The sequence below is a fragment of the Sprattus sprattus genome (genome assembly GCF_963457725.1).
Source record: "Sprattus sprattus genome assembly, chromosome: 1".
NCBI lineage: Eukaryota > Metazoa > Chordata > Actinopteri > Clupeiformes > Clupeidae > Sprattus > Sprattus sprattus.
In genome coordinates, this window is record NC_137920.1 from 24,884,506 (window position 1) to 24,897,241 (window position 12,736).

The 12,736-nt window shown below is 41.5% G+C and overlaps 1 long non-coding RNA gene across 1 annotated transcript; it reads left to right on the forward strand.

Annotated features, from left to right (window-relative positions):
• Window positions 1-4,395: 4,395 nt before the first annotated feature.
• On the forward strand, window positions 4,396-6,958 carry LOC308362945. Its single transcript, XR_013968591.1, has 3 exons — window positions 4,396-4,448; window positions 4,819-5,057; window positions 6,410-6,958. It is a non-coding gene; the product is annotated as an uncharacterized lncRNA (long non-coding RNA).
• The last annotated feature ends 5,778 nt before the right edge of the window (window positions 6,959-12,736 follow it).

The window sequence follows — 12,736 nt, forward strand, 5'->3', positions numbered from 1 at the left end:
AAAATATGTAAAATCATTTTTTTGCCTTCTCCTTCTAGCAGCTATTAAAGTAAATAGCTCAATAGCTACATTATTGATAACACTGCGGAGAGGAGGACGTACATTATAGCCTACACAAAACTCTTCCTCCAAATTAAACGAATGACTCAGGTGATTGGAAAAGGTCGCTGATGCGCATTTGGTCTGTGCGAATCAGCGATCAGGCTTCTCGGGGAGGCTTCTGCCCCGGGCCCCAGATTACCTTAACCTGGCCCTGCTCAGCCTCCCCCCCCCCCCCCCCCCCCCTCTGAGGATCTGTTAGGTTGTGTGTTTTAACATGCAGTAATCATATGTTTTAACGGTGAAGTCATATCAAGTTTTGAATTATGGTTAAATAACTGGCTCTCTCCCTCCTTCCCACTCTGGTCATGTTAAGCAGAAGAAGAAAAAAGTATATTTCTTTCTTTATTTGCATGTTGAGAGCAGAATACTCCTCGGGGGTCAATAAGCTCCCTCATCACTCTTTTCATTATCATCATTATAAATAATGTACTTCTATTATTCTTATTGGATTTGAGCCATGGATACACTCTTAGCATTTGAAATGCAAATATTCAGCTTGTCTGTGTGAGTGTTTTAGTGTTTGTGTGTGTGTGTGTGTGTTTGAGTGTGTGAGTGTGTGAGTAGTATATGAGTGTGGGTTTGTGTGTGTGTAGTGTATAGTGTTAAGTGTGTGTGTGTGTGTGTGTGTGTGTTTGTAGTGTGTGTGTGTGTGTGTGTGTGTAGTGTGTGTGTAGTGTGTGTGTGTGGTGTGTGTAGTGTGTGTGTGTGTGTGTGTGTGTGTGTGTGTGTGTGTGTGTGTGTGTGTCTGTTTGTGTAGTGTGTGTGTGTGTGTGTGTGTGTGTGTGTGTGTGTAGTGTGTGTGTGTGTGTGTGTGTGTGTGTGTGTGTGTGTGTGTGTGTGTGAGTGTGTGAATAGTATGTGAGTGTTGGTTTGTGTGTGTGTGTGTAGTGTATAGTGTTAAGTGTGTGTGTGTGTGTGTGTGTGTGTTTGTAGTGTGTGTGTAGTGTTTGTAGTGTGTGTGTAGTGTGTGTCTGTGTAGTGTGTGTGTGTGAGGTGTGTGTGTAGTGTTTAGTGTGTGTGTGTGTGTGTGTGTGTGTAGTGTGTGTGTAGTGTTCAGTGTGTGTGTGTGTCTGTGTGTGTGTAGTGTGTGTGTGTAAAGTGAGGTGAAGACAGCCTAAAACCTGATTATCGCTTCCTACTTAATCCTTACCCGTCTGCTGTGCTGTCTTTGATCACCCACACGCTGTGAAGGACTCAAGTCAAGTGCAGACTATCCACCCGACACTCCTTCCCTCTCCCATAAAAATAGATTGACCAAAGCCCACTCAACTCTTCTCTACGCTAAACACCAAAAACAAACAAACAACAACATCAACAACAAATAGGTGGAAAAGGCTTGAAATGCCAAAAACACACAAAGGCCCAAACAGTGGATTGGTTTCAGAAGAGTTTGGCATGTTAAACAGTTGATTAGTTTCAGAAGAGTTGGGCATGTTTTTGAAGAGTCTCCTCCTGGTTGCCTCTCCATGACCCTGTCCCTTTCTCTCTGTCTTGCTCTCTCTCTTTCTCTATCTCTCATTATCTCTCTCTTTCTCTTTCTCTCATTCTCTCTCCCTTTCTCTCTGTCTTGCTCTCTCTCTTTCTCTCTCTCTCATTCTCTCTCCCTCTCTCTGTTTTGCTCTCTCTCTGTCTTGCTCTCTCTCTCCCTTTCTCTCTCACTCCATCTCTCTCGCTCTCTCTACCTTTCTCTCTCCCCCCTCTTTCTCCCTCTCTCCATAATCCTCTCCCTTTCTCTCTCTCCCACCCCCCCTCTCCCTTTCTCTCCGACTTGCTCTCTCTCTCACTGTCTCCCTGTCTCTGTCTTGTTCTGTCTCTGTCTTGTTCTCTCTCTTTCAGTCTCCCTCTCTCCCGTTCTCCCTCTGTCTCCCCCTCTCTCTCCCTCTCTCAGTTTTCCTCTCCCTACTCTCTCTCTCGCTCTCTTTCTCCCAACTCTCTCTCTCTCTCTTTCTCCCCAGGCTGGTTAAAGAGACGCTGCCCTCTTGTTTCAGTCTCTGCTAATCCCCCTTCCTTTGTCTGGTGCCAACCAGGACGCCTTCGCCAGCGCCCACTTGTATCGTTCCCCCCACATATCTCATCACCTCCCCCCCACCCCCCCACCCCCACTCAGCTCTGAGGATCTGTTAGGTTGTGTATTTTAACATGCAGTAATCATGTGCAACGGCGCAGTCATATAAAGTTTTGAATACTGGTTCAATAACTGGCTCTCTCCCTCCTTCCCACTCTGGTCATGTTTCTTCTTTCCTGGCAGATATCATTTGCCATATTTGGGAGGAACATGAAGGAAAATAGGAGGAGAAGCCAAAAGAAATTAGGACAATATGAGCAATATGCAAGAGACAGATTTGGTCTGGATGCATCTGGCTGCTGTCTAGAGGGCCCAGAAAAGTACCAAACGTGTGCCGTGGCCGTGCCGTTGCCGTGCCGACACGGTTGTGTGCTTGGGTGTCTTTAGATTATCATAGTGTCTGAGGGGGTCCTCCTCCTCCTCCACCGAAGATGACGATGATGAGTCGTATTGCTCCTTTTGGTCGCACGCCTTCCATTTAGAAAAGAACATGAGCATGACCCACACACACTGAGGGAAACGTGAGGCAGGGCTTGCTTTGCAATGACAAAGACTCTGACAGTGGACAGATGACGTTAACACAGGGAACTAACGCAGGCTTTTAACAGCATAAAACACAGACGAGGACGTTAACACAGGGAACTAACGCAGGCTTTTAACAGCATAAAACACAGACGAGATGGTAACAGTGGACAGATGATGTTAACACAGGGAACTAACGCAGGCTTTTAACAGCATAAAACACAGACGAGATGGTAACACAGGGAACTAACGCAGGCTTTTAACAGCATAAAACACAGACGAGATGGTAACAGTAACAACAGACACAAAAGGGAGGCATGAATCGCATTATTTTAAGACGGAACACTACAGATTGACAGAACAAACAGCTTCTCGCTGGGAGCCACCCCCAATCCCTCGCTCCGACACTTGCCGGAAGCTTCCCTTCCCCGACATGTCACAGTATACTAGTTTTTATTCTGTTGCGGACGCATCCCAGTGCGCAAGCTCACTAAATCACTAGTCATACAATGTCTCTACATGATGTAAAATTTATAGAGAAATGTAATACATTGTTATTCTATTTTTAATCTGAATGCTTACATGTACTGAATTAAGGAACCAACTCTTGCGATATGAATGATTGTGACATTTTGCTGAAGTGATACATCTTGTTTTTGCTGTCAGACACCTGCTCACTAAATCACTAGCAGTGTTTGAAATCATACAATGTCGCCACGTGGTGTACAATCTAGAATAAAGACTGATGAGCTGAATGGATCAGAGCTGTTGCCCCGAGGTGCCTTTGGTTTGTGTATTTGTGTGAAGACATGTCCCGAAGCAGGCCTGGTCCAGCAACACATCTCTGGTAAAGATGTGGGTAAATTAGTTTTATGATTTTTATGATTCAGTAAAACCAGCTAAGCCTGTGAGGGTTTGAAAGGCTTTTCAGTGAGGACAGACACAAATATAACTTCCTGAACAGAACAGTCTTTAAAAGAAATTTCAACAGTATAGCCTAACCTGAGGCTGTTGATGTTTTTACAGTATCACAGACCTCAGAGCTGTTTAGTTAACTACTTTGAATTTGAAGTCTATCACTCTCTTTTTTACCCAGCTTATGTATGATTAGTGGTATTTAGCAAATTAAGATTCAAATAGTTATATGGCCTGTTTGGAGATGATCAAAATGTACAAGTAAAAAAAAAAAAAAACTTTGCCCAAACAAGCAAGCCATAGACCTTAGGCCTCTAGTAACCTTCCAGAGATGAAATATGGTCAAATTGCGCCACCTGCTGGCAGTAACTGTCCTCACATCATGTGGATGAGACCAAAAAATCTCTCATCTGAATTGTTTCCTAAGTAGGTCTATAATTTCTTAAGTCTATATTTGATTTTGACTATAAAGAGGTTAAACTTCTTAGCAAGGCAACGAATAAATTGCTGAAGGGACTCCAATTAGGGAGATTGTGATTCTAGTTTTTGATAGAGCTAATGGTATGGCAGCATTTCATGCTGGTGCCCTAAATAGGTGCCCTAGTTTGTGCCTGCTTTGAAAAATAAGCGTTCTTAAAATGAATTCATATCAGAGGATTCATAAAGATAACTGTATACATTTTATGTTTGAAAATTATTACAAACGACTATTTCCTCTCAATGTACAATTATAGACAGGATATTCGTTCGTTTTGCAATAGAGGCAATATTTGGCTTGCTTTGTGTTTGAGGGATGGAATGGGTCCGACATGGTAGATTCACAAGACACAGCAGCACAGTGAAGGTGAGAGTTGTGTTTAAATTAACTTAGACGTTCTCTTTTATCTTAAATGTCAGAACGACCAGGTATTGCATTCCCCCTGCGGACACTACTGAGTACACCTTCTTGTAACATCCAGTGGCACGGGTGAAAGTTATGTCACTCTTCAGCCAAGTTAGCAAGTTAGCCGAATGCTATCAAGTGCACATTACACAACCTTAAATCACTTGGGTAACTCATCAGTGTAGAGCAAGTGTACATTTCTATTGATGGGTACATAACGGGAACATTTTCCCATTGTTACCCGGTAACGAGTGACCAGTATCTGAGTGTTCTGTACAGAACCATTGCTAATTTTGTGTGTTTTCTAACCTGTTTCCCCATATTTGATCAGTGCCTGCGGCCATGGCGGGATTGAAGGCTTTTTGGAAAAACTACAAAGTTTTAATTGTTATGGGCACGAGTCTTGGACTTATTCACTGGGGTTGGTACACAGTTAAAACACATCCTTTGCTACGTAAGGACAGGGAGAACTATATTCCTGAACCAGGTATAGTGGCCTACGTTGCGCCCTCGCCAGCCCTTCCGCCAGCAGAAGCAGCCAAGGGAAAATAGATGAATTGCACTGTACAGGTAAGTTTTTCATGAGAATGAAGTAAGCACCTTATTCGCAGCTCCTTATTCGCACCATCTGTGCCAACTGTAATGCAGCGCAGCCGAATGCATGACCGACTGCTTTTACCGAGGCTCGTCTTCTCATCGTGTACTTTGATTCGATTTGCAGTAATGTAACGAATTGAACTGTACTGTACAGTGGATATCGTACCTTGGGTTTACTGTTTTTTTTGTTACCACGACCACCGTTAAAACTACCATGGGGCATAGGTAATTTATATTGGTTGACGTCTGTCTGTAGCCCAAATGGTTAAGCTTTGAGCAGATTAAAACTCACGTAAGTATGACAGACTATGATATCGGAGATTTATATCACTTGTAATCAGGCTGACCCAAAGTTTTTCTACCTTTTAAGAGTGGGCCGAAGCGTTTAACCCCATAGGCTTCTGAAGGGGATATACTTATTCTCATCAAATTTAAAGAAAGGTTTTTTGTTTGTCCGCATTTCTTAAAAATGGCATAGATATTATTTCTGAAATTGATGTGCTACCCTCAAAGTGGAAACAAAGAAAAGACAAAGCCTCTTTAAAAGTAACTGCAAATTGAAAACCAAAGTTCTGAACCAGTCAGCAAAGCACATACATAGCTTTTAAAAATCCCCCTGCAGTCAGCTGCGCTGCATTGAACATGGAACGGAATACTTGAACAAGGGTCTGCGAAGAAGGCGCTAACTTCAGCCTTGTTAAGTTGCCGGTGCCTGTTGTTTGAGTATTTCCAAGGTTCCAGCGGATTCAGCTGTGTTGTGTAGGCAAGCTTCTGCTGTCCTGTTGCACTAGCCCTGAATGCTCTTGTACTGGCTATGTTGAACACACTTCTAAATCAGTGCCAACCCATCTTATAGGCAGCATACACAATTGCTTTAAGACCACGGTGCGTGTGATGTGTTGTTCACCGACACTGCTTAGACACCCTTGGCCCTTTGATCTGAGTAAGACAACAGAGTAAGAACATGATTTTAAATATGTGCGAAGGTGGAAGTGTGAGGATGGGAACTGAAATTGTAACGAGGCCCAATGGAAAGGCCTCTAAAAACTTAGCGTGTCTCTTGATCAGTTATTTGGTCTGACGTAAGTGTAGGTGTTAAAAGGGTGCTAGCACAGCTAAGGTCACAGGTTAGAGGTCATAGGTAACTTTGAGTTAACTAAGCTGTACATAATGCATATAGCTTCAGTGTGTACTGGAATATGGGGTGTCTAAGTTCAGGAACAGGTCTCTCTGGACAGAGAGGCATGAGGAGGTGTTTAGCCAAAACATTCAACACACAGTAAGAAACTATTAATAAATCTCCCCCCTTCTCTCTTCCGCTGTAGTCCTGCCTTTCAATTGACTTTGCTGTGGCACTGAAATCCTTGTAAAAGAGTTGTCCCGGGTGCTCTGCTGGCGATGAAGAACCCAAGCTGGATGAGAAGGAACTGGCTTTGGGTGGCAGGAGGCGCCTTCTTCGGCATCCACGGTGCCACCTGGCTCCTGCAGAGGGCGATGAAGAGCTCAGTGAAGAACCAGATGCAGCTGAAGCAGAGGAGTGCAGAGGAATAACACGCACCCCCATCTCAACACGCACACACACACACATGCACGCACGCACACACACACACACACACACTCAAATATATAAACACACACACACACACACACACTCACACACACACACAAATGCTCAACATGCATCAACATGAGAACTCGGAATCAATCACAAACACATACGTCCACACACAGATTCACACATGCACACCATAAAATAAGATTAGAGGACATTTTATTCAGCTTCAGTTTTTTGCTGTGACATTTTGCTGTAAATACGCATGAACTCAAGACATCTCCCTTTGGTGACATGGTGAATAAATAACAGATTTCTCTTACTTCATATTTATTTGCCTGGCATTTATATGTGTGTGTGTGTGTGTGTGTGTGTGTGTGTGTGTGTGTGTGTGTGTGTGTGTGTGTGTGTGTGTGTGTGTGTGTGTGTGTGTCTGTGTGTGTGTGTCTGTGTGTGTGTGTGTGGGGACTAACAACTGTTCAGCTGGCTCCAATCATTAGATTTGTATTGGGCCTCTACTGCTGTGGTAGTTGGATGGCGAGGTATTGACTTCAGGCAAACATAGCTGTGAGTAACAAGAACTTGTTTTGTTTTGAACTTGTATTGTAGAAGTTTTAATTTTGTAAAACATTTTATACTCTTATGTCTTAAAGCAGCACTTTGTCTTTTTGGCTTGGAGCTCCCTGCGAAACCTGCTGAAATGAGCTTTCCTCGTTTATGACAAACTAGCGAGTCAATAACTTTGCTACCACAGTCAAACATCAAGCGAGTGCTAGACAAGACAAAGCAGGACAGCAAATAAACTACTTACTAATCCAGCAGAAAGATGGCTAGCTCTGAATCGCTCCTACGCAGACAAAAGGACCGTGCAGCTCCAGAAATCTTCCAGACCACAGTATTTTCCCTACATACCCCCGATGGCAATGGCGGAGAGGCCAAAATAATTGTAGCGCCACAATTTTTTTCAAGCTGTTATTATAAGATACAATTCTTACATAGTGTTGCTTGATAAAGATCACGCAAACCATGAGTCCGACACAAAATGCAGATAAGGTAACCCCAAATAAAAATTATAAAAATATGTCTAAATCTAAGATAAATGGCTAGATCAAGCAAACCCAATATCTTCAAAAAACCTTCAAAAAAAAGCCTATATTCAAGAAGAGGACATGAGTCAATTAAATTCCATTTATTTATATAAAAAACAATAACAATGCCTCAGGGTCAGAACACAATATCCACACAGAATCCACATCCACACAGCTGACAAAGAACTAACCTCACTAGACAGATCAGGTGAACACATAGAAAGGTGCCAGCACCATTTACAACAAAAGGATTGACCCTGCCAAACAAATACAATGTTCCTCTGTGTGGGAAATAAAAATAAAAAAATCAACTATATAGGCCTACTAATCACACACCCAGGCATGCAAAAAGAATCCACATTGAAGTGGTTTGGCCATTGCTGTCTAATTCTCTCTATGAGCCAAATAAATGTTTCCCCTGTTGCCAGCGGTGTTTCTTTGCCGTCGAACTGACAAGCCAGACGAGGACTCGCCAACAGGACGAGTTTGTGAACTCCGTTCAATAAAATAAATGTTTGAAAGCGTATTTAAAGTGTCCTAGCCTTCTTGAAGTTATTTCAATCAGGTCTGTGCATGTTTGCATGTGTACAAGTAGTCCGTTTGCGTGTATTTGTGTTCAACAAGTCCTATGAGTTTTGCACTGGCACCGCCACAAGGAGCAATAGCAACATTTTGAAACACAATTTTGCTTCAGATTTTCATAATTAGGATGACTATTACCGTGCAAGCACTGAATTATTTCTATCGATGACTTCACTGATATGGCTCGATAGAAGTTCTTGTTTTGATGATCCATGCAGATTCTATGGATTTGGATAAGAGATATGGATTTGGATAAGAGATAAGAGACTATCTTGAAAATCTAGTCTATTACGTGAACTGCTCTCCCATATGAACGCCACCACTAGGGGCGTACGTCTACACTTGCTCATGATCAACGCAGAACACACAAAAACGAAAGTAAATTTGAGGTTTGCAAGGAAGGTTTTGACAAAGGACGACGTCCATCGTTTTTCTATGAGGGTGAGTAAGCATAATAAGTCAAAGTTACTGTTGTAATTGAAACTAGAGCTGGTGTTCTCGTTTTCGTGGACTATATGGAAGATTAACCTAAAGGGTCACCATAATAAGTCAAAGTTACTGTTGCAATTGAAACTAGAGCTGGTGTTCTCGTTTTCGTGGACTGAATATGGAAGATTAACCTAAAGGGCAGTGGTGTAGTGGTCCTTGGAGAAGTGGGTATACTTTTATTTTATTTTTAAGCCACCCATACAGCACATGATCAACGCCCTGTTTTGAGAAGTGTGTATACTCAATGCTGGCTGAAAAATAAGTGGGTATACTCCGTATACCTGCGTATACCCTGGACTACACCATGCTAAAGGGTAGAAGATGGCACGAGCAAAAAGTTTTCACGGACTTGATGGGCCTACTTTTTTATACCACCTTTTCAGACCTTCACTTTAATTTGCCTTGACTGAAGTCAAATAAATGTAGTATAAATATAGTCTCTTATCCAAATCCATAGAGTCCGCATGGATCATCAGTTTGCAATAAATAAACATGAACAGTCCGGTGTTGTACCCGATTCAGCACCCCCGTCAGAAGATGCACCCCCTTGACGCACCACTCGCTTGATCGGAAAGGAAAGCAGTTCGCCTAAACAAACGCAGGGAAAAATACTATACTACGATTTCATTATTTGTGAAAGAGATGGAAGAGAAGAACACAAGTGATTACAGTCTTTAGAACTGTTCTAAAGAGTACAAACAACCGATGTTTTTCTTCCAAAAACCTCGGATAATAGCGAACGCAAAAGAACACCTTTTTGTTCTGTGGAAATATATAGCCTACCCCAGCCATGACTACAAAATTAATTAACGTAATTTTGAATGAGCAAGTTGAATGTATTTGACACGGCGTTTCACAAGACTAAATAACAAAATGCAGTTAAGTATCTAACAGGAAGTGCAAATAAGCAGAAAGTGCAGAATATGTGCATATGAATGGCAGTGGTATATACATAATGAGATAGTATATAATAAGATACAGTATGATACAGTACTCTGCTTACTCATACTAGTCCCATGTCTGTACTCTGAAAAGCATTTGATGATCGGATTAAAAGAGGGGTGGTGCATATCAGGACAGGCCAATTTCATACCAGTCAGAATAAGCACCCCCTGTTCAATTCTACTAGGAAGGTGGCACATGCATGAAACTCACTCTGCTTACTCACACTAGTCCCTTGGCTGTACCCTGAAAAGCATTTGATGTTGGGGTCAACAGAGGGGGAGATGCATATCACGACAGGCTATGTTTTCCACCTGACAGAATATGCACCCCCCCCTTTAAAAGAATTCTGTTGACCCCAACATCAAATGCTTTTCAGAGTAACTTGCAACTTTGTCAACTATGCTAGCCTATGTTCTCTGTTGATTTAGAAAAAAAAAAAAACTGTCAGTAGCATGTCATATTGCAGCCAATACTGAGCACAGGAACTCATTTCTTTAGCGTTTGTGGCGCCCTCTTAATTGTCAATACAATATATTCCCTTGTATGGCTATAAAAACACTCAGATTGTTTTAGGCTGTTGGTGCAACTTACTGTTACTTAAAGGCACCCAGTGCAACTTTATATAAACATTCAATGAAAAATAAACATTCAATTTCTAGTCTTTTTTACACATAGTAAGTTTCAATAACTCCATACCATTACATATCGACATTCAAGGAGCAAAGATGAGACGTCGTTGTGTGGTGATAATTGATAGAAAATCGTAAACAACAACAATCGCTGGTGGGGAGAGGCCATTTTTCTATTGACTGGAATCCTGCCTTATTTATTGTAGGTAAAAAAAAATAAAGAAAATGGTGGCGATTGTTGTTGTTATCGATTTTCTATCGGTTCTCACCACACAAAGACGTCTCATCTTTGCTCCTTGAATGTCGATATGTAATGGTATGGAGTTATTGAAACTTACTACGTGTAAAAAAGACTAGAAATTGAATGTTTATTTTTCATTGAATGTTTATATAAAGTTGCACTGGGTGCCTTTAAGTAACAGTAAGTTAGAAATTGAATGGTTATTTTTAAGCCTCGAAAGTTGCACTGGGTGCCTTTAAACCTACACATCCAAATCTCGTCCATGTGCTTGATATAGGCCACTGACCTTCAAAAGAACTCCAAACTTGTAGAAGTTTAGTAACCAGACTACATGAAATGCTTTAAATATCTCTATGTAGTTAACACTTGTGTCTACAATGTCCAGAGTTCAAATGTCTTTTCTTTTTTTTTACTTTATGTCAGCACCTCTCAGAATAGGTTTTTGGAAAGCTGTGTTTGAAACAGAAATGATAATAATGACATTCTTGCTGTACTCAGATGATTGTTGCTGAGTTTGCGCTAAATAATAATTAAATTAATTTGTATTTACATTGAGGCAAAATTATCAAATTGTACCTAGGAGCTTTTCAGGCAGGGCCTGAACCCCTCTACATATAGCACAATGGCGACAGGGGCTAGTAATAGAAAACTTCAAAAGAAACTGTGCAGTAGGTTTTGTTTATTGATTTAAGTTGATTTAAGCAGTGATGGGGGTAGCAGTATAAGTGTTTTTACCTGAACCATGACATAATTTAATTAAATAATTAGTCACATGCCTATGTAGCACCATTTTTACCAGTAAGACACCAATGTGTCTTACTGGTAAATTTGATTTAACAGTAATGGTCACTGATCTTTTGTCATGGCAACTTATACCATAACATTTAACCCATACATTTTCATGTAAGTTTTATTAAGGGAAGGATATCATTAAGGTGTTAATTTTAATCTTGATTTTCATTCAACTTCCTCTTACTTGTTATTCCAGTTTTTCCCCTGCTTCTGTCAACATGTCTGTTAATGGGGTAATGGAAGTCAACCCACAGATCTGAATGGTCAACACGGCTGCTAGAAGTAAGCAGAGAGCCGACCAATCACACTGCTTTATGTCTGTCTTTCTTTCTCTCTCCATATGTATCTGTCTGTCTCTCTGTCTGTATATCTTGGTTCATTAATTCACTTATTTATTTGTTGACACACAGACCAGTGTCTCCAGTTCCCATCTGTGCGTCTCTGATGACCAATCCATGGCAGACCCTCTCAATTTTAGCAATGGACCACCACAGTCTGATCCAAAGTGAGCCGTCATCCATTACAGTATATTGTAAATTTTTACCTTTTTACAAATATGTGTTTGTGTGTGTGTGTGAGAGAGAGAAGGAGTGATTATGCAGAGAGAGAAAGAGTTTTGCACAAATGTTAGTGCACACAGTATTTGCACACTCATCTGCCCTCCCAGTGTTGCTTGGTGCTTCTGAATGTACTTCCTCTTACTTGTTATTCGAGTTCTTCCCCTGCTTCTGTCAACACGTCTGTTAATGGGGTAACAGACATGTCCATGCTTTCGTGGGATGAGCAGCACAGCTGTTTATGTGGGTAGCGCCTAAGTAAAATTTGCCAAAATTCCCTGCCAATGCTTAACAATTTATTCTCATGTTGGTATTAACTCTTGTTTTGAGTTGTTTGGTGGATTGGATGATTGAACTCTCGATCAGTAACAAGGAACAAACAAGACATATGGGTGGAACATCGATACGCAGCCACAACAGCCTGGCAGCTCCTCCTTATGCTGGTCACCAATACGTACATTACGACCAAGCTGATCCCACAAGTGTTCAATTGGGTTGAGGTCTGGACTCATGACGGCCATTCCATTCTCGACAAAATGGTGTAATACATGAATAAAATGTAAAATTGCCAATATGTCTTGTTTGTTCCTTGTTACTCATCGAGAGTTCAATCATCCAATCCACCAAACAACTCAAAACAAGAGTGAATACCAACAGCAGAATTTTGGCAGATTTTGCTTGGGTGCTTCCCACATACTCAGCTGTGCTGCTCATCACACAAATGCATGTTTCTTAAAAATGTGGCACCAGACCCTGAGACACCATCCTCTTTTTTCC